Source organism: Tursiops truncatus, chromosome 1 (assembly GCF_011762595.2).
Source record: "Tursiops truncatus isolate mTurTru1 chromosome 1, mTurTru1.mat.Y, whole genome shotgun sequence".
Lineage (NCBI taxonomy): Eukaryota > Metazoa > Chordata > Mammalia > Artiodactyla > Delphinidae > Tursiops > Tursiops truncatus.
Genome location: NC_047034.1, coordinates 6,085,303 through 6,109,040, shown reverse-complemented (window position 1 = coordinate 6,109,040; position 23,738 = coordinate 6,085,303). Strand labels below are relative to the sequence as shown.

Sequence of the window (23,738 nt, the reverse complement as noted above, 5' to 3'; positions counted from 1 at the left end):
GGACCCTGCCTTAAGGCTGCACTATTGTTTCTTGACTGTCCCTCCTTTGTCTCTGCATCCCCTCCCTTCCCTAATTAGCAAATGTTTGAACATGCCCATGCTCCTTGGAACTCAGAGAAGGTCATGGAGGCTGAAAGAAGCCTATTTCCTGTAATCAAGAAGTGGGGGACACAGAAAGCCCCACAGGGTCTTGCTCTGTTTCAATTATGCTTTTTTTTTTTCTTTTTTCTTTTTTTGCGGTGCGTGGACCTCTCACCGTTGTATCCTCTGCTGTTGAAGAACACAGGCTCTGGACGCGCAAGGCTCAGCGGCAATGGCTCACGGGCTTAGCTGCTCCGCGGCATGTGGGATTTTCCCGGACCGGGGCATGAACCCGTGTCCCCTGCATTGGCAGGCGGACTCTCAACCACTGTGCCACCAGGGAAGCCCCTCAATTATGCTTTTTACCTTGTCCGTTCTTTCCCCAAATATGTTTGTGACTCATACTCTCATCCTCTACATCTTTGCTCAAAGATCGCCTTCTCAGTACCATCAAAACAGGTCACTCTTTTCAAAATCACGCATCATCCCCTTTTCCAATTCTCCTAATGCCCTTTATGACACTCATTTACTTTCATGCATTTATGTTATAAAGATTCTTAAAATGTGGTCTGCAGCATTCAATGAATCCTCAAGGCCTTTATAGGTTATCCGGAACACACAGACTCTTTTCATAATAATGTGATGGCATTATTTGTTTCCTTCTCCACTGTGTTGCCATTTGCATTGATGACACAAGAGCAATGGTGGGTAAAGCTGCTGGCCTTTTGGCACAAATCCAGGGATGGCACCGAACTGCAGTGGTCGACTAGTATACTACATGCGTGAATGGTCACTTTATTCTTCATTGTCATGTACCTAAACATTTTTAAAGGCAATCCTATTTAAGAAATCTCTTGATAAATCGATAGCAATTACTCATTTTCATATATCTGGATCTTCAAGTGGACCTCATTTTAATCTTCTGTAGATGAAATGGGACGTGTGTATAAGTACTTCTATTACACAAAGGTCATCTCGAGGAAACACACTTGTGCAATTATTTGAGATGCAAGCCAAGCCAGCTGCTTTTTTAAAAAACATTTATTTTTACTTGAAAGAACAAGTGACAGACAAACTATGATTGTTCAGACTTGGGTATTTCCAGATATTTCTTGAAAATGAACCAAGTGAGCCTCTCACTTGAAGGAAAACCCCTGACAGAATTCCTTGCCTCTTGTGTGGGTCTCAGCCTACTGATGGTGATGTTCTCTGCTAGGGATGCCTGAGGGACTCACCTGGTCTGGTGCCAACAGACGTCCCCTCTCACCACCACCAGAGCCCTTGTTGTGGCTGGACAGACTTCCCAGTTCTTATTAGGATTACAGGACATACCTCAGCAAAACCATCAGGAAGCTTCGAATAAGACAATTTTTTACTCACAAGTCCTGGAAGGTACCTGGTACACCTGAGGCCCACACAGCAAGGGTCATGGGTAGAGAGAAAGAGAGGGAGCGTGGACTTGGACTCTGTCTCTTTTAGGTGGGGTGCCTAGGGTTTTGTGAGCTCACTCTTTACTGGTGCATAAGCATAAGGAGTGGGAATTAGGGTGAGGGTAGGGAAAAGCTGTCGGTTATCTAGGTCACTCGGGGATTGCTTTCTTTTTTCTTTTTTTAATTGTTATTGGAGTATAGTTGACTTGCAATGTTGTGTTATTTTCATGAGTACAGCATAGTGAACCAGTTATATATATACATATATCCACTCTTTTTCAGATTCTTTTCCCATATGGGTCATTACAGAGTATTTCCCCCATGGTAACCATAAGCTTGTCTTCATCTGTTACTCTATTTCTATTTTGTAAATAAGTCCATTTGTACCATTTTTTTTTTTTTAGATTCCACATATAAGTTATATCATATGGTATTTGTCTTTGTCTGACTTACTTCACTCAGTATGACAATCTGTAGGTCCAGGGCTTTCTATAAGGCGACCTTCTTGGGTAGAGCAGTCTGGTTCCTTATCTAGTTATTTTGACAGTAGCTGTGTCACACAGCTGGCAATATGTTTATTCAAGATAAATGCCTTTAAAATGGATGCCTTGGTAATCAAAAGCTTAATGTTAGGCATTTACATTACAATTAAAAAGGTTAATGCTAGGCACTACATTGCCAATAATACAATTCAATTTTTAAGCAAAAATTAGCATTTGGGGAAACTTGTATCAGTGTCCCAGTATTAATGGCTTTTCTGATGAAACTTGTAGTGACTTTTTATATTGTATAATGAAATATGTCAACATAAGACATAATCACCATTTTCTTAATGGCCAATATATGAAGTTACAAAATCATGCATATGTGAGAGACCCATTCTAAGTGAAAGAATCACCAGTGGATTTTAATGTAAGAGAAAATGAAGAATTCATTGCCATAGTTACAGATTTCACTTTGCAAGAAAACTCTAAGAAATTAATATTTAGTGTTGATGTCGTATCAGAGAAATATATCCACCATCATCTGAAAAGCCTGGTAAAATACCCTTCTCTTCCAACTACATAACTGTATGAGGTGAGCTTGTCTTCATTTTCTTCAAGGAAAACAACATATCTCAATAGACTGAATGAAGTACCCAATACATAAATCCAGTTATTATCTAATTAGTAAGATATGCAAAAAAATAGATTTGCAAAAATATAAAACAATGCCACTCTTCTATTTTTATATTTTGGATTTGAAAAGTATAGGTTTTTTATAAAAGTATGTTAACCTGTAATAGGTTAATTATTGTCACTTTTAAACAAATATATTTATTCTAAAAGTTTATTTTAATATCTAATATGGTAAATATCAACAGATATCAACATAGACAGAAGATTTTTGTGATCTGCAACCATTTTTAAGAGAACACAGAAATCCTGACTCCAAAATATTTGAGAAAAACTCTTCTAATATTTTATTATTCATTTGTATATTATGCTTCTTGTGTCTTGGCCTATATCAATTACTTGTTGCTATAAAACAAACCACTCAAAATCTCAGTGGGTTAAACCAACAATTGCTCAAGCCGCCAAATCAGTGGGGTATTTCTGCTGGGTGATCTGAGCTGGACTCAGGCACACAGAGTTCTGCTTTGATAGTGAGCTTGGCATTAGAAAAATAAACTCAAAAAAGGAAAATTTTTGACAGTTTTGGCTTCCAATGTATCCCCATTGCCTAGAAGTGCCCTTGTCATCCTGCATGTTCAATAAACAGTTGCAAGGTAACAAAGAAATTGCAAGAGGTGCTAATCTGATAGAAATGCAGTATCATATCATTGTTTGTTCTCTTGGATATTGAAGCATAGTAGCATTTGCCAGGTGAAGATTCCTAATATAAGTTAAGCTCCTTGAGAATGAGAACTAAACTCAGCACCTAATAAACCCTCAATAAGCATTTGGTGTATTAAGAAACATCTCCTTAATGAATGAAAAGATTAAAATATTAAAAGAAATAGAAAAATTATTATATTTGAATAATTAATAATTTATTTATCTGCTTACCTAATGTTAGTTAATACTTCTAAGAGAGGTAATTATGTAGACATATATTTTACATAGAAAAAAACTAATCATGAATTATATAAAACAAAACCATAGATAGGAACATGAAAAAGGAAGACTCAAGTTAATGCTGGCATTAACTTCCTTTTTTCCATATTTGCTCTTTTATTCTCTGTCATTTATTATACACCAAGAAGATAACAGTGTTTCTAAAGATTCCGCCCAAAAATTAAATCACCAATTTTTAATTGTGCTATTATTTATAATTTTGGAAAACACACACAATAAAAAATCAGAGCAAAATCAATAAGGCAAATGATATTAAAATAATAACTATGCAATTATGTTATTGTAACTTTATAAAAACCAAAGTACAAAATGCCAAATTGAAATTATATAGAATATATGTAAATAAATTTCTTTTCAAAGATAGTATTGTCACTTCTGAATGTGTGTTGACTTTTGTAGATATTCTTTCTTCAGTTACTGAATGGAAATAATATTTTCAAGAGAGATTTTTATCTTCACCTCAAAAAAAGGTATGCTTAATACATCCATGTGTGGTAGGAAAAGTATATGTGCCCTTTATTAGAAAAGCTTCATAAATAATGAATGTTCTCTAAATCATCATGCATGCCTGAAAACTAGTAGAAATACAGTTACACACTATTTTTTAAAGATCAGAGTTCTAAAACATTCTTCTTGCCCAAAGTTTCACAATGGGCAATGATAAAATATGCTTGGCCTACTGGCCCCACTGTTGGACCTTGCTACTTGTCTAGGGCAGACAAAATCTTCAGAGGGCCACAAATGGTGTGGACTTTTAAAAAGTATTCTCAGCTGAAATATGATGGTTATAAATGCACTCAGTTCTTTAGATTGACTAAAATATCTTTCAGATAGAAGAGCAATGAAATCGACCTTTCTAGGTCTTTTGGCTAAGTTCTGAGTAAAAAGCCACATACAATTCAGGTCTTAACTTGCAGTTAAAAGCGTGAAAATGTGTAGGCAAACTCAAAACAATTAAAATTTCATTTGTAAGCTAAGCTATTCAATCTAATAGGTACTATTCACATTTATCCAATCAATATGGATAAAATGCAAAATTAAAAATCAGATATAGTCTATAGATCATAGAAAGCTATCTCACTCATAATCGTGTTCTTTTGATACCAGCTATTGCCTAATACAAGCCATTTTGTGTGATATTATAGGAAAAGAATCAGAAGATTATTGAACCCCCTAGTGAGAAACAGCAGGAATCTTATCTGTGCTATTCTTGATTGCTCCATAGTCTTTTGAAATTTTGATCTTGAAGAAAAAGAATACTAGAATATTTTCCAATCTCACATTAGTTTTTCAGTGAACCAACTTACAGCTAATAAGCATAGACTCTTTTTACATATTATTTTTCAGGCTACATTACTTCTTACTGCAATTAACAGAACCCACAGAAAATAAAATAGCATGTGATTACTTATAGGATGTGTCTGAACCCAGGAAATTAAAAAAAAAAAAAAACTCACTCTGTTAAAAAACTTTGAAGTAAAAAAAAAAAGAATATATAGACTATAGTAATTGGAGGAAAAATGCCTTTGCCAGTATGTCAGTTTTGGGAAAATTTAGGCAATAATTCATTTGTAATTTTTGGAAGTAAGTAGATAAGAAAAAAGATTTTTAAAATATGATTTATATGTATTTTAATAAACATGTACTGTTTAAATATTATTTCTTTGTAGGGACAGTTATACATATACACTTGCATGTGCGTGTGTGTGTAGACACACACACACACACACACACACACACACACACCCCACCACGTATTCTTCTCCAGAACATAGAAGTTTATAAAGTTACATATTAAAGTCAGTAACTTCTAATCATTTTGCTGGGAAAATAAATTTAAAAATTAAATGTGTGATTTTAATCTCCCACATATTTTATGATGTTTCTTTACACTACAGCAATAAAAAGAAGTTCATGTAGTGTCAATGCTAATAAATATCACAGACCAAAAAATGTCTCGTGATTTTTTTTCAGCTTTGCTTCTGGTCATGATCTTACTTAGAACAATTGTATTCTTTATAGTCCAGCTCAAATTGTATCTCCTTGAAGCCTAGAGAGCAGCAATCTCTTCCATCAAGGAAGTGATATGACACTTTATATATTTGTCTTGTTTTTGAATTCATTTATTCATTCACTCAACAATGCCTGCTTCATTCAGGTTACTGTTATAGATACTGAGGAGACATCTTGGATTGTGTACTCAAGGATTTTTTTTTTTTTTGTAATTTAGGTAAATCATAAATGAGTATTTGTGTCATCCTGTAAGTGGTATTAAGAGGAAAGCAAGCATTGGGTAAGTGGGTCAGGATGCTAATTTGTATTGGGTAGCCTAGGAAGGCCTTTCTCATTCTGTTGTCTTCTCTCATCTGTTTATAGACTTGTCACTTACTTGTCACGTAGTGTTTATGGCTTTTATTTCTTTATACTGCCTCCAGAGTTCCAGCTGTTATGGGGATTGCCTGTGCCCATTCACACCCATCTATGATGTTTCCTTCCACAGAGAAGAAACATAGCACTGCTGGGTTCTCTTCATTCCTCTCCCATCCTCTCATAATGGCATATATTCAGTTGCATAATGATTCTGCTTAAGCTTAGCTCTGTTTTTTCTTCTCCTCTTTTTCTAGGGAGCCAACTTTGACAAAGTGTGTGTAGGTAGGATGGTTCTAAACTGTGATTGTCTGAGTGACTCTGTCTATATCCAGGGTCTGTTATTAGGAAGACTCTTAGCCCACATATATAAGCCACAGTCTTAAACGTTGACGTCATCATTTACAAATACTATATTTTGCTCCCATATGCTTAACCTACTTCTTTTATTTCTTAATTCATTTGAAATCCAATGAGGAAGAGGAAGGTTATTCAAAGCACCATATTTAGGAATTATGTAGAAAGGACAGGTCTAGAAAAAAAAATGGTCCAGAAAAGAAGAAACAGAGATGAATGAGGAAGTCCAGGAGTGCCTCTTATGAAGGAATCTAAACGATAGTAGCTCATTTGACAAAGGGAGAATCAACCATTGGATTCAATGTCTCTCGACTATCGAATACAGTGAGGAGATAAAAAGTATGTACCTGTGGAGTGGCCAACACAGAGTTCATTCGTGATAGTGGAAAGGATGGTTTCAGCAGATGGAGAAACACGAAGCCGTGTTGGTATGAGATGAAGAGTGAAAGGGTGTGGAGCCAGTGCCAGCAACACTTGAGGATGAGGGTCTGGCCACTGTGCAGCTGCTGCAGGCTTCTGGGAAATGAATATGTAATCGCGGAGGGGCGGGCGCGCAGCCCTTATGCGGAGACTGCGCTTAAAGGTCCAGCTCCTTTAGCGCTGCGCTTAAAGGTACAGCTCCTTCAGCAGCCAGCCTGGCCGTGGTCCTCATTGGCAGACTGCAGTGAGAGGCGAAGCTCGGCCTTCTCCTAGGGCCCTCCAGTTCCTCTGGCCCGGGGACGGGTGAGCTGGGGGCCGGCGACAGGCTGAGGGCCGTGTCCCGCGGAGCTCCAGAGCCCTCGGCACGGCGGCCCACCCGCCAGGCCCAGGCCTCGAAGCAGTCGTGAACCTACCCCCAGTCCCTGCCTCGGCGACCTAATGGCAGCAGCGGTCCCCACGGGTCGTGGTGCACAGAGGCCTCTGCACCTGGAGTACACGGACACTGTCATCCAGGTAAGAGCTTCAGCCGGCTTCAGACTCTGCTGAAGTTTCAAAACTTGGTTCAGCTTTGATAAGTTGTCCACCCCAGGAGGTGGCCAGAGGTCAGGGTTCAGCTGCAAGGACTTTGCACAGCATTACTTCAGGTCCGCCTCTGTGGTTGGGCTGTTCTCTAAGAAGGGCAATTGTTGGCAGCTGGGAATTCACCCGACTGGTATTTGCTACAAATGATTCTCTCCAGTTTAAAGGAAAAGCCTGAGGGCCCGCAGGGTCCTGGGCACCTGGCTCCCTCAGTGATGAAGGCTGGGCAGGGTCTGGGGACCCTGAGAGTCATTGTGCTCTGATGAGATTACCTTTTAGAGAGAATTACTTTGACGGTATATGAGAAAGGGGTGCACGCTTATGGAGTGAAGTTTCTGAGAATAGGAGGGTCTGAGATGAGGGAAAATATGGAGGCATTGGCATTTGCTGGAAGAGATGCTTCCTCCTCAATAGGAGTAAGAGGATGGTTTCAGTCACATCAGAAATGTGAAGCTCCTATACCTAATAGTATAATCACAACAAAATATAAACTGAGACTATGAGTTGGAAGGAAGTAGGGGTGGAATTAGAAATCCAGGCACATTAGAAAATGTGTGTAAGACCCCTCGCTGAAGATAGGAAAACAAGCTTAAAAGAGCTAACTGGAAAAACAAAGTAGGATTACTGGGCGCGGTTGAGGGCCTATTGGAGTTACCTGTGATTTTACTGTAATTTTCTTCTCAGCTCTGTGATTTTTGCCGAGGATTCTCCTTAACTCGGTGGCCTGTCTTCCTGAACTCATATCCTCCACGTTTTATCCTCCCCTTCTCCCTAATTTTACATCCTACCCTATCTCCTCTTTAATTTCTCCTTTATCCAACCCTTTCTTAGAGAAACAGCTTTACTGCCAATGACATTGTTAAATTAGCTACTATATGGGGAAATATTTAGCAGTGTTCCTGACAAACAGTGGTTTAATTCTAGTCAAATATTACATAGTTTTTCTTTTTCCTAGAGACATAGTTACCTTTGAGAGCATACTATTCACCTAATAAAGGATGAATTCTTAGGTAAGTGTTATGTTGCTTCTTAGACATTACAGAGAGACAGCTGCTAATCAATTATACAGAAATTTATTTAGACTGGCATCTGCCATATTCCTAAGAAAAGCAAAGCACTTACCTAAATCTATGCGATGTTTTAGTAAATGCTTTCTTTAACCTTCTACAGTACTAAATAAGAAGGCTTTTACTAAATTAATAACAGCTTGTTGAATACAAAGTAAGACTCCATAGAGCCCTCCTGGCTAATGTTAAGTTGAGAGATGAAACATCTAACACTAGATGAAAAGGAAAAGCAAAAATGTTTACATTGTAACTTTATTTCTTCAGAAAACTTTGCTAAATGAAAATTATCTGTATGTTAATGCTATCCCCAGGATACATATTCAACTTTCATTAAACAAATATATTTGAGGACTTCATGTGTGAAAAGTTGTGGCAGAAACTGCTAAATTGTTCTGGGTCCTTGAAAATCCTCTTAGAAGAAATCTACCCAGTGGACAGGACAACCTGTTTGGGACTTCATGTGATTAATAAATACACTTCAAGTGGTAAATCCACCGAGAACTAGGGGTTTATCTTTGGAGCGGTAAGCATCTCCTTCACCAATAGTTCCATACCTTGTCTTTCCCACTTTCTCAGGCTAAACTATACACTTAGAATGACAGCAACTGGGTCCCTGTAACAAAGTCACCTATGACAATGGCACCATAGACTAACAAGAATTGCCCTCCTGCATCTAGATTCCTATTTGAAGGAAAATCAAATATCTATTATCTTTGAGCCACTGTTATGGGAGCTCTTTGTTCCAAAGGTTCGCCCTACACCCTAACTTAGTGGTGCTCATGACTTAGATTGCATCAGCATCACCTGTAGGGCCTGTTAAAACCTAGATTTCTGTTAAACATAGATGTAAACCCCCAAGTTGAAACAATAGATGCAAAGATAGCGTTATTTTATCATAATTATTGAAATAGATTTATGCATAAGAAATGAGGCATGAAAGAATTATAAAGCTAAACCTTAGCATACGGTTGTGATGCCAAACATGCTACTTGTCAACTACTCTTTGATGAAATAGGGCCTGTGCACTGTTATTGAAACACACTATCCTCCAAAGTAGCACACCTGGCCTTTCCCTCAACTGTTCTACCTTTTCAGCCTAGATAAATTTCACCAGGGGGAATTCCCTGGTGGTCCAGTGGTTAGGACTCTGTGCTCCTACTGCTGAGGTAGGGATTGAGGTTCAATCCCTACTGGGGGAACTAAAATCCCACAGGCTGTGTGGTATAACCAAAAACAAAATAAATAAAATTTAAAATTAAAAAAATATATTCACCAGGTATGATAATGACATTAAAATCATGGCTTAATATTTGAATGTAGTTATCTTCGTTTCACTCCTTGGTCACCTTTGTTTGCTTTAAAGCAGTATGGATTTTAAGGAAGTCTGAAAGCCAAGAGTAAACATATTTTCATGTCAGCGACGACAAAGCCAAGTTCATGACCTACTGATAATTGGTGTAGACTAACATACGGAATAGAAAAAAATATTGAACTAGAACAAAATGAATCAGGGCATTATTCTTGACCCTGGAATTAAGGGACAAGTCAATTCATAATGTTTGGTTTTCTCCCCTGCATTTACCAAACAGCAGCAATGCTCCTTGTCACAAACTCATTAAGTTTGTTTGTCTGTTTTTAAAGATTTATTTTGATGTGGACCATTTTTAAAATCTTTACTGAGTTTGTTACAATATTGCTTCTACTTTATGCTTTTTGGTGTTTTGGCCCTGAGGCATGTGGGATCTTAGCTCCCTGACCAAGGATCAAACCAGCACCCCTGCTTTAGAAGGTGAAGTCTTAACCACTGGACTGGCAGGGAAGTCGCCAAGATTGTATTAAGTATATTAAGTAGGTGGAAATGTCTTGTAAAGTTCTAAGCAAATGTGTTTATTTGGATAACTGTGTCATAATTTAAATAGGTTAAGCCAAATGTGCACATGCTCCTTTTTTTTTTTTTTTTTTTTTGCGGTACCCGGACCTCTCCCTGTTGTGGCCTCTCCTGTTGCGGAGCACAGGCTCCGGACACGCAGGCTCAGCGGCCATGGCTCACGGGCCCAGCCACTCCACGGCATGTGGGATCTTCCCGGACCGGGGCACAAACCCGTGTCCCCTGCATCGGCAGGCAGACTCTCAACCACTGCGCCACCAGGGAAGCCCCACATGTTCCTTTTTATTGAATATTCTGGCCATTAATTTAGTTTTGAATATTATCTATTTAGAATAAGAAGCCAGCTAATGGGGAAAGAAGTTACTTAAGGTGTATTTGTATGTGTTCAGATTTACTCCCTTATTACACTTTTCTTTGCCCATAAAGTGAGAAAAATACTGTTTGCAAACATGACAAATTGAAGTATCCAAATGAAAACATTTACTCCAAAGGGAATGGTTTTGCTTTACAGACAAATTAAAAACCAGCTGTGCCAGACTTCATGGAAAACATTACACAGCAACTGATTTGTCCACAAATGAATCATTTCAATGAACACAATACATAAGGCTGCAGGTGGCATTTATTTTGACAAACTAGGTTTATTAAGGTAGCTGAATTAAAAAAAAAAAGTTCTCTGTAAAATAATTGAAAATTGCTCTAAAATCTATCTTTTAAATTTAAAAGGAAGGGTTCTTCCTACACTTAATTGAGTTTCTTGGATTTTCTATTGCTGTAACACAGAGATGCCACATAGATAATACAGAACAATGCATAGTAATTTAGGTAAGAGTTTTATAGTTCAAAGCAGAAAATCCAGCAACGGGAGTCCAATTGGCAACAAGGTATCATTATATAAGATAGATAGATGATAGAGATATAGTCATATACTCAGCAGTACTCACTGAGCTCCAATGATAAGCAAGGCAGTGTCCAAACTGCTAATATTTCAGTACTGAATAATGCAGAAAAGTCATTACTCCAAGAGCTCACAATCTAATAATGGAAAAACAGATATTAAACAACAAATTTTGTTACTGATATTCAATCATAATTTTAATAATTTCAGTTACGTATTTCCTTAGGTGACTCAAATTACTGCATTGTCATTTGATTCCATTAAAAGTACACATTTTCAGTTGTGTGTCATACATGACTGTAGAAGTTGGGGATATAACAATAAATTAAAAAAAAAATAAATCTCTGCTCTAATAGAGTTTAAATTTTCATGAGAGACAGATCCTAAAATGTTATGTTATGTAGAATATTACTAGGTGATTAGTGCTATAGAAGAAAATAAACTAGGTAGGAGAATAAGAGTGTTATAATATTCAAGAGTAGAATTAGGAAAATTATTTACTGAGGTGAGCCAATTATTGAAGCTGAGGGAGTGGAATGTGGGACGATATTTGCAATATATTTCCAGGCAGATGAAACAAGAAGTATGAAAGGCCATGGGGCAGAAGTGAGTCCAGTGAAAAACAGTTCAATAGAGTGAAAAGAGGTAATCAGGGGTATGGAGATATGTGTTATGGACTGAATGTGTTCCCCCCAAATCTATACGTTGAATCCGTAACCCCCAGTGTAATGGTACTTGGATATGGGACTTAGGGGAAGTAATTAGGGTTAGGTGAGGTTATTATGGAAAATGGTTATTTATGGAAAATTCAGGAGTTCAGAATAAGATGGTGTCCTGGTCTAGGCCCACCGGAAGGATGTCATCTATATGATGGAAAGTGTTCCCTCCAAGACTGGGACTTGTTCCAAGTCATGGCCAACACATTGATGGCAAAGACCCCAGGAATTTGGGCAGGCTTGTGGAAGGACATTAAAGGTGTAACGCATTCCATGTGAAGGCAAGCTATCCTGATCGTCCTGGTGGAAAGGTATGCTTAAAAGTGCCTTTGCAATGTCAATTACCAAGCACCCTCAGTTTGGGCCATAGCCTGTAGCAATCACAATGTCAGGGAAGCACTGCAGGCCCCAAGTGCTGAACTACAGTGTTGAGCCATTTATTACACATGGTGACTCTCCAGGTACCTGCAGCCTTCCACACAGGCAAGATGGGGCTACTGAATAGAGAAATAATCTCAGAGAGGGCTTTGACTTCCTGGAGCTCAGCAATGAGGGCAGCTGTTTATTTTTCTCCCTCAGGCAGCCAGTATTGTATTTGAGGAATAACAGCACTAGGTGAGGGTGGTAGGGTAGGTGCGTGGTCTTCCGTATGCCGTGTGAGGATAGCCCTGATTGCAGTACTTTCTGGCAGGGACTGGGGGCGAAAGTGAGCAAGATGGCTCATGGATAATAGACCTATTCATTCAGTAGCAGGAGGCGCAGCAATGGGCGTTTGTACAGGCACTAAGGGATCCACCTATAGTCAGCTTGGGCAATGGTCCCAGAGGTGGTGGCCTCAGCCCCCATATCAGAAGCTGTGATTCTTCCCTACCTCCCTATTGGACTGTAACCTTGGCATAGGGCTTCCTGTTCTCCTGGGAGTAGATGGACCTTGGCTTAACCTCTGGTACTGTCTTGTCTTTTTGTATTTTGTTTTGTTGTTTTTTGAAAGCTCAAAAGATCTGGGTCAAAGCTGCTGGGGCACTCCAATTCATCTCCAGATTCATGGTAAGGGTCAGAGGGCATAGCACTCATCTTAGTCATGGGGCCCACCATGAGGACCCTAGCAGGGCCACCCATGGCACTCTCCATGGCTTGTACCTGGCCTGGGGAGTTCATCCATCTCCTCCACTGAGACCTCATGTTTGAAAAACCAGACCCAGAGATCGCTTTGGGAAGATCCTTGCCCACATCGTCTAGGGGAGGGTGTGTAATTACCATTTTTACCTGTTTTTTTTCTGTTGGTCAATTTTGCTGTTTTGCCTGTAGCTGCCTTTTCCATGTCCAAGTTTGTCAGTTAAGATCTGGGTTGTGTCCTAGACAGATAGAACTGACCCTATAAGGAATTTAATTGGACTTGATAGCCAGCAGGATCTGCATGAACAAATAGGGAAATCTGACTAGCCTAATAATCTCATCACCTGCTGTGCCCACTCCCTCATTGTAGAACCAAGAGATAACCAGGGGTGGCTTGCAGGGGCACCATAGTCTCTGTGAGGATGGTCTAGAATGTTTTTCAGTGATGGGGAACTCATCACAGGTGGACAAACTGGTGGGAGCCCAAGTAGTACCCAAATGAGGAAGACATGGGTCTGGGGTGCTGTGGGACCCACACCTTCCTCCCGCTTAGGCAAAGAGGATGATGTCAAGGCACTCCAGAGGAGAGGGTCTATTTCCAGGAATGCATTTAAAATTGAAAAATCAATTAATGAGTCACCAATTTAACAAGAAATTAACCAACTAAAGATCAGGAGCAAGACAAGGATGTCCACTAGAAATTCTACCCAGAGCAGTTAGAAAAGGAATTAAAGGCATCCAGATTGGAAAGGAAGACTGAAAAAGATTTCTATTCATAGACAGCATAATCTTGTATATAGACAAACCTAAGGAATGTGCTAAAAGACTTTTGGCACTAATAAGTTGAGCAATTTTTCACGTACATGATCAATATACAAAAATCAATTGTATTTCTACACACTTGCAATGAAAAATCCAAAATGGAATTAAGAAAGCAATTCCATTTACAATAGCATCAAAATGAAAAATATAATTAACAATAAATTTAACCAAGAAACTGCAGAACATATACTTTGAAGACTACAGAACAGTGTTGAAAGAAACTAAAAATGATTCAAATAAATGGAAATTGTTCACAGAACTCATAAATTACTATAGGTAAGATTGCAATACTCACCAATTTGTCTAAAGATTCAGCATAATCCCTATCAGAATCCCAGCTGGCTCTGCTGCAGAAATTGACAAGCACACTCTAAAATTCATATAGCATGGCAGAGGACACACAAAAGCCAAAACAATCTTAACAAATAAAAGTTGTTAGACTCACAGGTCCCAATTTCAGATCTTATTACAAACCATAGTAATCAAAACAGTGTGGTACTGGCATAAAGATAGATACATAGACCAATGGGACAGAATTGAGAGTCCAGAAATAAAACTTTGTATCTATGGTCAATTGATTTTCAACAAAAGTGTCAACACCATTCAACTGAGAAAGAATAATCTTTTCAACAAATGATGCTGGGACAACTGATAGCCACATGCAAAGTAATAAAATTGGACTTCCACCTCATGCTAAGTACAAAATTTATCTGAAAATGGATTCAACAGCTAAGTATAAAAACTGAAACTATAAAACTTTTAGAAGAAAATATAGGGATAAGTTTCGGTGATCTCAGATTTGGCAAAACATTCTTAGATATGACACCAAAAGTATAAGCAACCAAAGAAAAACAATTTTTAATTGGACTTCATCAAAAAATAAAATCGTTTCTGTTTCACAGAAACTATCAACAAAAGTGAAAAGGTAACCTGTAGAATGAAAGTATTTGAAAATTATGTATATGATAAGGTACTTTTATCTAGAATATTTGGAACCATTACAGTTCAATAATAAGAAGACAACCCAATTAAAAAATGGGTGAAGGATCTGAATAGATATTTCTATAAAGAAGTTATGTGAATGGCTAATAAACATATGAAAAGATGCTCAACATCATTAGCCATCAGGGAAATGCAAACTAAAACCACAATAAGTTATCGCTTTGTACTCACTAGTATGGCTATAACCAAAAAGTCAGGTAATAAGTGTTAGCAAGGATGAGAAGTTTCAAACTTCTCATAGACTACTGGTGGGAATATAAAATAGTGTAGCCATATTTGAAAACAATCTGGTGGTTTGTGAAACATTATCATATGTTACCATATTACCCAGAAATTCCACACCTTTGTATATACCTAAGAGAAACTAAAATATATGTCCACACAAAAATTAGTAGGAGAATATTTATAGCAGCCTTATTCGTAATAGTCAAAAGATAGAAACAACCTGAATTCCATCACCTGACAAATGGATAAAAAAAACTCAGTATATCCATACAATGCCAAATTATTTAGCCATAAAAAGGAACGAAGTAGTGATACATGCTACAATATGGATTAATCTTGAAAACATGATGCTAAGTGAAAGAAGCTAGTCACAAAAGACCACATAGTATGTGAATTGTCCAGAATAGGTAAATCTATAGAGACAGAAAGCAAATTAGGGGTTACTTAGGTTTGAGTTGAGGGGTTAATGGGAGTATAAGATGGTAATAGCTATAGGGTTCATAGCTATAGGTTCAAACCATAGCTATATGGTTTCTTTTTGCTGTGATGAAAATTCTAAAATTGACAATGATGATAGTTGCATATGTCTGCGTATATAGTAAAACAGTGTGTTATATCCTTTAAGTAGGTGAACTGTATGTTATGTGAATTATGTCTTAATTAAGCCACTATAAAGAAAAATAAAGCATTTGGTGCAGAATTGGAGATAGAAATAAAAGAACAACTATTTTGAGAAGTTTCATAATAAAGAGGAAGAACTTAATGGGGCCAGAACTAGATGAAATAATATGGTTGGGGGAGTTTTTGGGTTTTTGTTTATTTTTTCAGATAAGGTAACATAACATGGAGAGAAAGGAGCAAGGAATTCATGAGGGATGTTGTTTAGATTCTGGAAAGAGCATGTGAGTCTATTTAACAAAGACAATGGCTTTGTAACAAATATGCTATTAGAAAACTTAGTTACTTCTGCTTAAATGAATATCCATTTTGACCCTAAGTAAATGACTACCTTGAGCTAATCACGCTAAGTATATTCTTACTTATTTATTTATGGAACTGGATTCTTTTGGTCCTAAAATCAGTTCCTATTCTATTCCATAAACTGGGATTTGAATAATGCTATTTAGATTGTTATTTTTACAAATTCTGATCAGTCTTTCAGGTCCCCAATTTCAAATATATCTATATCTATATATCTATATAATTCTAGTATATCGAGTTATATAAACTCTAATATATATATGTATATATACTATATATATGTATATATACTATATATGTATATATGTATAATGTATATATAGTCTATATATCACACAATAACTATTGTTACTGCGTTTGTTGTTGTTATAATTATTTCAATTTGGTACAGCATAGGTTTAGACTTTAATGATTCCAGGTTTTCTGCTGCTTTAATCTTGTTTAAATTACTTCATTTTTCTCACTCTCATTTTTCACAACTATACTTAACTGTAAGCACACTAACCTGTATCTTGATTGTCTGTAATAATATTAAATAAAAGTGACATATACGTAGAACCTCTCCTCTTTACCCACTGTTTAAGAATCTTTACGTTTTTATCACTTTTTTCACCTTTTGTGCTTAGTATCACATGAAAAATTTTTCTCAGTATCTGTGTGCTCAGTAATTTCAGTCAAAATCAATAATTATGTGATAAAAATGCACTAATCTAGATATGGTAACCTCCATTTTAAACCAAATTATAGTTTTGAACTTAGCAATCAAGAAAAAATAAAGGAACTCATTATCAATTTGATGAGTCATTCAGTACTTTTACATATTATTTTTGGTTGAGAAAGAAAACTTTAAGAAATCATTTTTCATTCCCTGAGAGGTGTAATTATTTAACTCATTAGCAGGAATCAAACTGACTGCTAAATTTTGGTGATTCATACCAAATAACTAAAATTTGAATATTTTTCTAGTAACTTCTTTCATGTTAACTTTGAAAACCAAGAAATGATATACGAGAAAAAGTTTGTAACACTAATGGATGTTTGTTTGTTTGTTTGTATAATTGCTTTACAATGGTGTGTTAGTTTCTGCTTTATCACAAAGTGAATCAGCTATACATATACATATATTCCCGTATCCCCTCCCTCTTGCATCTCCGTCCCACCCTCCCTATCCCACCCCTGTAGGTGGTCACAAAGCACCGAGCTGATCTCCCTGTGCTATGTGGCTGCTTCCCTCTAGCTATCTATTTTACGTTTGGTAGTGTATATATGTCCATGCCACTCTCTCACTTTGTCACAGCTTACCCTTCCCCATATCCTCAAGTCCATTCTCTAGTAAGTCTGTGTCTTTATTCCCGTCTTGCCCCTAGGTTCTTCATGACCTTTTTTTTTTTTTTCTTAGATTCCATATATATGTGTTAGGATACGGTATTTGTTTTTCTCTTTCTGACTTACTTCACTCCATATGACAGACTCTAGGCTCATCCACCTCACTACAAATAACTCAATTTTGTTTCCTTTTATGGCTGAGTAATATTCCATTGTATATATGTGCCACATCTTCTTTATCCATTCATCTGTCGATGGACGCTTAGGTTGCTTCCATGTCCTGGCTATTATAAATAAAGCTGCAATGAACATTGTGGTACATGTCTCTTTTTGAATTATGGTTTTCTCAGGGTATATGCCTGGGAATGCTGGGTCATATGGTAGTTCTATTTTTAGTTTTTTAAGGAACCTCCTTTTTTGATGCAAAAAGGGTAACCTAAAACTCTTCTTATTAAAGAAACTCAATTCATCACAGCAGGCTTGAAAACCTGGTGCCATCTGAGTTTTACAAAAAAGCTAATATTAAAGCTCTTATTAATCTCTCATCTGAGATGATAGAAATTCCAAAAGTCCTCCTTGAAATATGTTATCACCTTTAAAAGTATTGCTTATAAAGTTATTCTTCTTTTCAAAATGTACTTCATGTTTCCAAAGTCAAACGAAAACCTCAGCTCTCTTTTTCCATGTCTAAAGGCTCACTAAAGGTAGAGATATATTAACACTAAATACTGACTGTTGGGCACAATAAAGAGAATTAGCTAATAAATAATTAAGATATACTTCTGCTTACACTCATAGGAATATGTCAGTTGTTAATATTTACTTTAACCTTCCCATTTAGCTTCTGAGAATGTACATCCTACACACACACATACACACACACACACACACTCATTTATACATTGTATGTATTATATCATTTTTATTGACCCAAAGAAACATAACTTCCCACATTCTCTCCTTTCTGATATTTTAATGCTTCTTATCATCAGTGGAGTCTTACTTTTGCAGGCGGATGGGTAGGCAGTAAGAATAATGTATTTGTCATTGCCTGACATTTGGCTTATATTTTCCACCTTGCATACACACCAAAGTATGTATTAAATGTAAGTGTCTTTTTTGAATTTTATTTTATTTATTTTTTATACAGCAGGTTCTTATTAGTTATCCATTTTATACATTTTAGTGTATATATGTCAATAACAGTCTCCCAATTCATCACACCACCACCACCACCCCTCACCACCACTTTCCCCCCTTGGTGTCCATATGTTTGCTCTCTACATCTGTGTCTCTATTTCTGCCCTGTAAAGCGGTTCATCTGTACCATTTTTCTAGGTTCCACATATATGCGTTAATATACGATATTTGTTTTTCTCTTTCTGACTTAATTCACTCTGTATGACAGTCTCTAGGTCCATCCACGTCTCTACAAATGACCCAATTTCGTTCCTTTATATGGCTGAGTAATATTCCGTTTTATGTATATACCACATCTTTATCCATTCATCTCTTGATGGGCATTTAGGTTGCTTCCATGACCTGGCTATTGTAAATAGTGCTGCAATGAACATTGGGGTGCATGTGTCTTTTTGAATTATGGTTTTCTCTGGGTATATACCCAGTAGTGGGATTGCTGGGTCATATGGTAATTCTATTTTTAGTTTTTTAAGGAACCTCCATACCGTTCTCCATAGTGGCTGTATCAATTTACATTCCCAGCAACAGTGCAAGAGGGTTCCCTTTTCGCCACACCCTCTCCAGCGTTTATTGTGTGTAGATTTTTTTGATGATGGCCAATCTGACCCATGTGAGGTGATACCTCATTGTAGTTTTGATTTGCATTTCTCTAATAATTAGTGATGTTGAGCAGCTTTTCCTGTGCTTCTTGGCCATCTGTATGTCTTCTTTGGAGAAATGTCTATTTAGGTCTTTGGCCCATTTTTTGATTGGGTTGTTTGTTTCTTTAATATTGAGCTGCATGAGCTGTTTATATATTTTGGAGATTAATCCTTTGTCCGTTGATTCGTTTGCAAATATTGTCTCCCATTCTGAGGGTTGTCTTTTCATCTTGTTTGTAGTTTCCATTGCTTTGCAAAAGCTTTTAAGTTTTATTAGGTCCCATTTGTTTATTTTTGTTTTTATTTCCATTACTCTGGGAGGTGGATCACAAAGGCTCTTGCTGTGATTTATGTCATAGAGTGTTCTGCCTATGTTTTCCTCTAAGAGTTTGATAGTGTCTGGCCTTACATTTAGGTCTTTAATCCATTTTGAGTTTACTTTTGTGTATGGTATTAAGGAGTGTTCTAATTTCATTCTTTTACATGTAGCTGTCCAGTTTTCCCAGCACCACTTATTGAAGAGACTGTCTTTTCTCCATTGTATATCCTTGCCTCCTTTGTCATAGATTAGTCGATGATGGGTGTATGGGTTTATCTCTGGGCTTTCTATCCTGTTCTATTGATCTATATTTCTGTTTTTGTGCCAGTACCATATTGTCTTAATTACTGTAGCTTTGTAGTATAGTCTGAAGTCAGGGAGTCTGATTCCTCCAGCTCCATTTTTTTTCCGCTCAAGACTGCTTTGGCTATAAATATAAATATTTAATAACACTGTGTTGTAAGATTATATAGATAGTTTCATTGGCAAGGTATTTTTTCTTTTATTAACACATAAGATAATGGTGACTTAGATTCAAACAATGATAACCTTAGGTTCGATATTATACACAATAAATACATATACACATTTGACCTTGAATTCATTTCCAAGAATATTTCCTTTCAACTTGATTTCATTGAAAAGTGGTTTGTACTCATTCTCTCCATTTCCTCCCTGCCCATTCATGGTTCAAGTTGTTTGACTTTTGTTCCCACTATTGGATAACACTTTCCAGTAAAATGTAACCAATGACTTCTGGACATTTAGTTCTTACTCTTTGTATCTTTCCTGAATTTCAAACCTTTGACTATTTTCCTTAATTCTATCCAGTATCAGTTACCATTGTTTCCCAGTCTTGTAAGGAAGACTGGAATGTCTTCCTTTAGACACTTACATCTTATGATTCCACACAGTTCTGTCTTCAGATTTCTTCTCATTCAACTTCTACTAACCTCACCTTAATTTATCTAACAATATGGTTTCAAAAATCACCTGTTTGCCAATAACTCCCAAATCAATACAGTCTTCCCAGACATTTCTCTTGAGAGTCAAAATATATGTATCCAACATTTTATTATGTGTTCCCCTGATAATCTCATACCCATATCAAACTTCAAATATCTAATAATGAATCATAACTACTCATTTACTTAATCATTTTAAAAGATTTTGCTAGGAAATATGCTTTGGTCTTCATATTCAAACAGTATTTCATCCTAACTTCTATGCTTTTATTTGTACCATAATCTGCATAGTTTCTTGCATTAAGAATTGGGATCATAGGCAAGACTTTATTTCCTCATGTCCTCACATCAAATTAATAGATAATTAACAAGCACCCACTATATAGCACAGGGAACTCTACTCAATACTCTGTAATAACCTATATGGGAAAAGACTCTGAAAAAGAATAGGTATATGTATATGTAAAACTGAATCACTTTGCTGTACACCTGAAACTAACACAACATTGTAAATCAACTATACTCCAATATAAAATAAAAATTTAAAAAACTATGTTTAGGATCAGCAAATTCTGCCTTCTAATTATATCTCTGATCCTCTCTCTTCTGTTCATTCCTGCTGTCTATTAATTTAGATCTTTTCTAACATAGTTCACCTTTGGAAAGGCCCCCCTCACAGTGTTCTTTCTGACATTTATTCTTTAACCATCCTTCAGATTGCTTCAAAAGTGATAGTTTGGAAGAAAGAAAACCTGATTATTATTTTCTTAATTAATTAATTAATTAATTTGGCTGTGTTGGGTCTTAGTTGTGGCACGCGGGATCTTCGCTGCAGCACATGGGGTCCTTCGTTGCCATGCACGTGCTCTCTAGTTGTGGCACGTGGGCTCAGTAGTTGCAGTGCATGGACTCTCTAGTTGTAGTATGGGGGCTTAGTTGCCCAGCAGTATGTGAGATCCTAGTTCCCCGACCAGGGATCAAACCCTTGTCCCCTTCAATGGAAGGTGGACTCCCAAACACTGGACCACCAGGGAAGTCCCCAAAGCCTGATTATTTTTTTCTCTTAATTAAATCCCCTTAATAGCTCCCTGTTCCCTTCCAGAAAAAGTGTAAACAACCTAGCGTGTTTCTTAGCAAGTTTGATGATTATAATACAGTAGCGCTGTCTATGTTCACTATGCTGTGCATTAGATTTCTAGGGCCTATTTACTACTTATTGCAAATTTGCATCCTTAAACAACATCTGTCCTATCCCCCACCCTCATCCCCTGGTAACCACCATTTTACTCTCTATTTTTACTAGGTTGGCATTTTTCGATTCCACATGTAAGTGATAACATACATTATTTGTCTTTCTCTATCTGCCTAGATCTTAATTATTCCAGCCACTAAAAATAAATGGAAATTTTATGACATGATAAAGAAGCTAATTATTGCTACAATAGCAATCATATTACAATATATGTGTATCACATTAATGTGTTGTACAGCTAAATTTGCACAATATTATACATCCAATAGATTTCAATTTAAAAAATAAATAAACGACCTAGCATGCTATAACCTGGCCCTGGTCACATCACCAAGATTATCTCCAGCTATACTTCACATTCACAATGAATTATTCAATAGTTCTACTCTTTTCTAACTGCCCACTACTATCACCTACCCTTTCCTAATAGTCATTACCTTTTATTTGCTTCCTGGAAAAGTCCCATTCATCTTCAAAATACAGGTCATACATGACTAAAGAAGATGTTCTCTGCTGCTTTTACCGTTATATTAAAGAAATTCCACTGTTTGTTTGCACGTCTGTCTTTCCAACTAGCCTGTGCATTTCTTGAGGAAAAAAAAAAAAGTTTCTTCATTTATCTCTATGTCTGCATTGCTGTGCACAAGGCCCAGAACTTAATAGGAGCTCCATCGATGTTTACTAAATGATGAGTGAGACAATAGTGAATAAATATATGGATAAAATTAAAAATGAATACCTTTATAAAATTAAAGTTAAGAATAACTGTTTGTTTTGAGCCTGACTTCTTTATGTACTGGGTTAAGATATATCCCAGGTATTAGCTTCAGTGATGTTTTCAGTCTATAACTGTTATACCTTAATCTGTCTCTTTCCTATTCTGTACTAAGTTGCAGTGTTATTAGAAAAACTTGGTTGAGAATATCAAGGAGAGGAGGACATTACAAAGCAAGTTAAATATTCTGAAAGAAGTCTTTTAAGGCAAGGTTCATGATTGTCTAGAAAGATTTATTGAATGAAATATAAGGGGTCTATGGACTTCCTGAAATTGTACACAGAATGTGAACTGCATATGTGAGGAAAGAATCCAAAGACAAAACAAAATTAGGAATTGTGTCCCAAAGGAAGCTTACAAGTATGGCTCTAGAAATTCCTCTACTAAATCATATCAATAAGCTAAAAACTGAAAATTTCACCAAAGTCTGCTCTGATTATTAATACCACAGAGAAAAACACTCTGAAACTTCCTTGACTAACATAATTTAATACTGGCTTTCACATTGCTGTGTGAATTAATAGGGCTCCGATGGACAGCTCTTGCTTCGAGTTCTTGATGGAGTTGCCATATAATAGGGGCAGGTTAGAGTCAGCTGAAGGCTTACCTGGTCTGTTCATCCAATGCGGAGTACTCACTTGGCTAGGAGACTCAAAGATCAGCTGTCAATCAGAGCATCCAGAGAGCCTCTCCATGTGCCTGGGGTTTCTCACAGCATGATGGCTGGCTTCAGCATAAAAGCATCCCATGTACAAACGTCCCAAGACAGGATGCAGAAGCTGCCAGACAAGCTAAGGATACACCTGAAATAAGCAAAGCATCCTTTCCCACTGTATTCTATTGGTCAAGGCAATCACAGGACCCTCCTAATAGTTTGTTCTTTTTTTTTTTTTTTAAACCAAGGAGAAATAGACTCTATCTTATGATGGAGGAGGGGCAACATCACATTGCAGAGCAGAGTGTGAGATGGGAGATATTGCCTTGGCAATCCATGGAAAATAAAATCTTCCATGGTGTTTACCAAGAAGAAGGACTTTAGGAAAAGTAAATGAGGATTTTGGAAAGCTTATTGATGCCTTACAGTGGTTATTTACACTGAGACAGGTGCAAAGAAAGAAGGCAAAATAATAAGGAGTAATTTAATGTGAGGTGAGAAGATCAAAATACTCAGTCTTACAAGTACTATTAAGGATC

The 23,738-nt window shown here is 37.0% G+C and overlaps 1 long non-coding RNA gene across 1 annotated transcript in view; it reads right to left on the bottom strand.

The window, feature by feature from the left end:
- Positions 1-23,361, bottom strand: part of LOC141277937 (uncharacterized) — a 48,565-nt gene extending 25,204 nt beyond the window's left edge. The window contains exons 1-3 of the long non-coding RNA XR_012329890.1: positions 23,152-23,361; positions 14,154-14,205; positions 11,251-11,341 (exon numbers count right to left, since the gene is read on the bottom strand). This is a non-coding gene — a long non-coding RNA (uncharacterized lncRNA). The remainder of the gene's footprint in view (positions 1-11,250; positions 11,342-14,153; positions 14,206-23,151) is intronic.
- Positions 23,362-23,738: the final 377 nt, after the last annotated feature.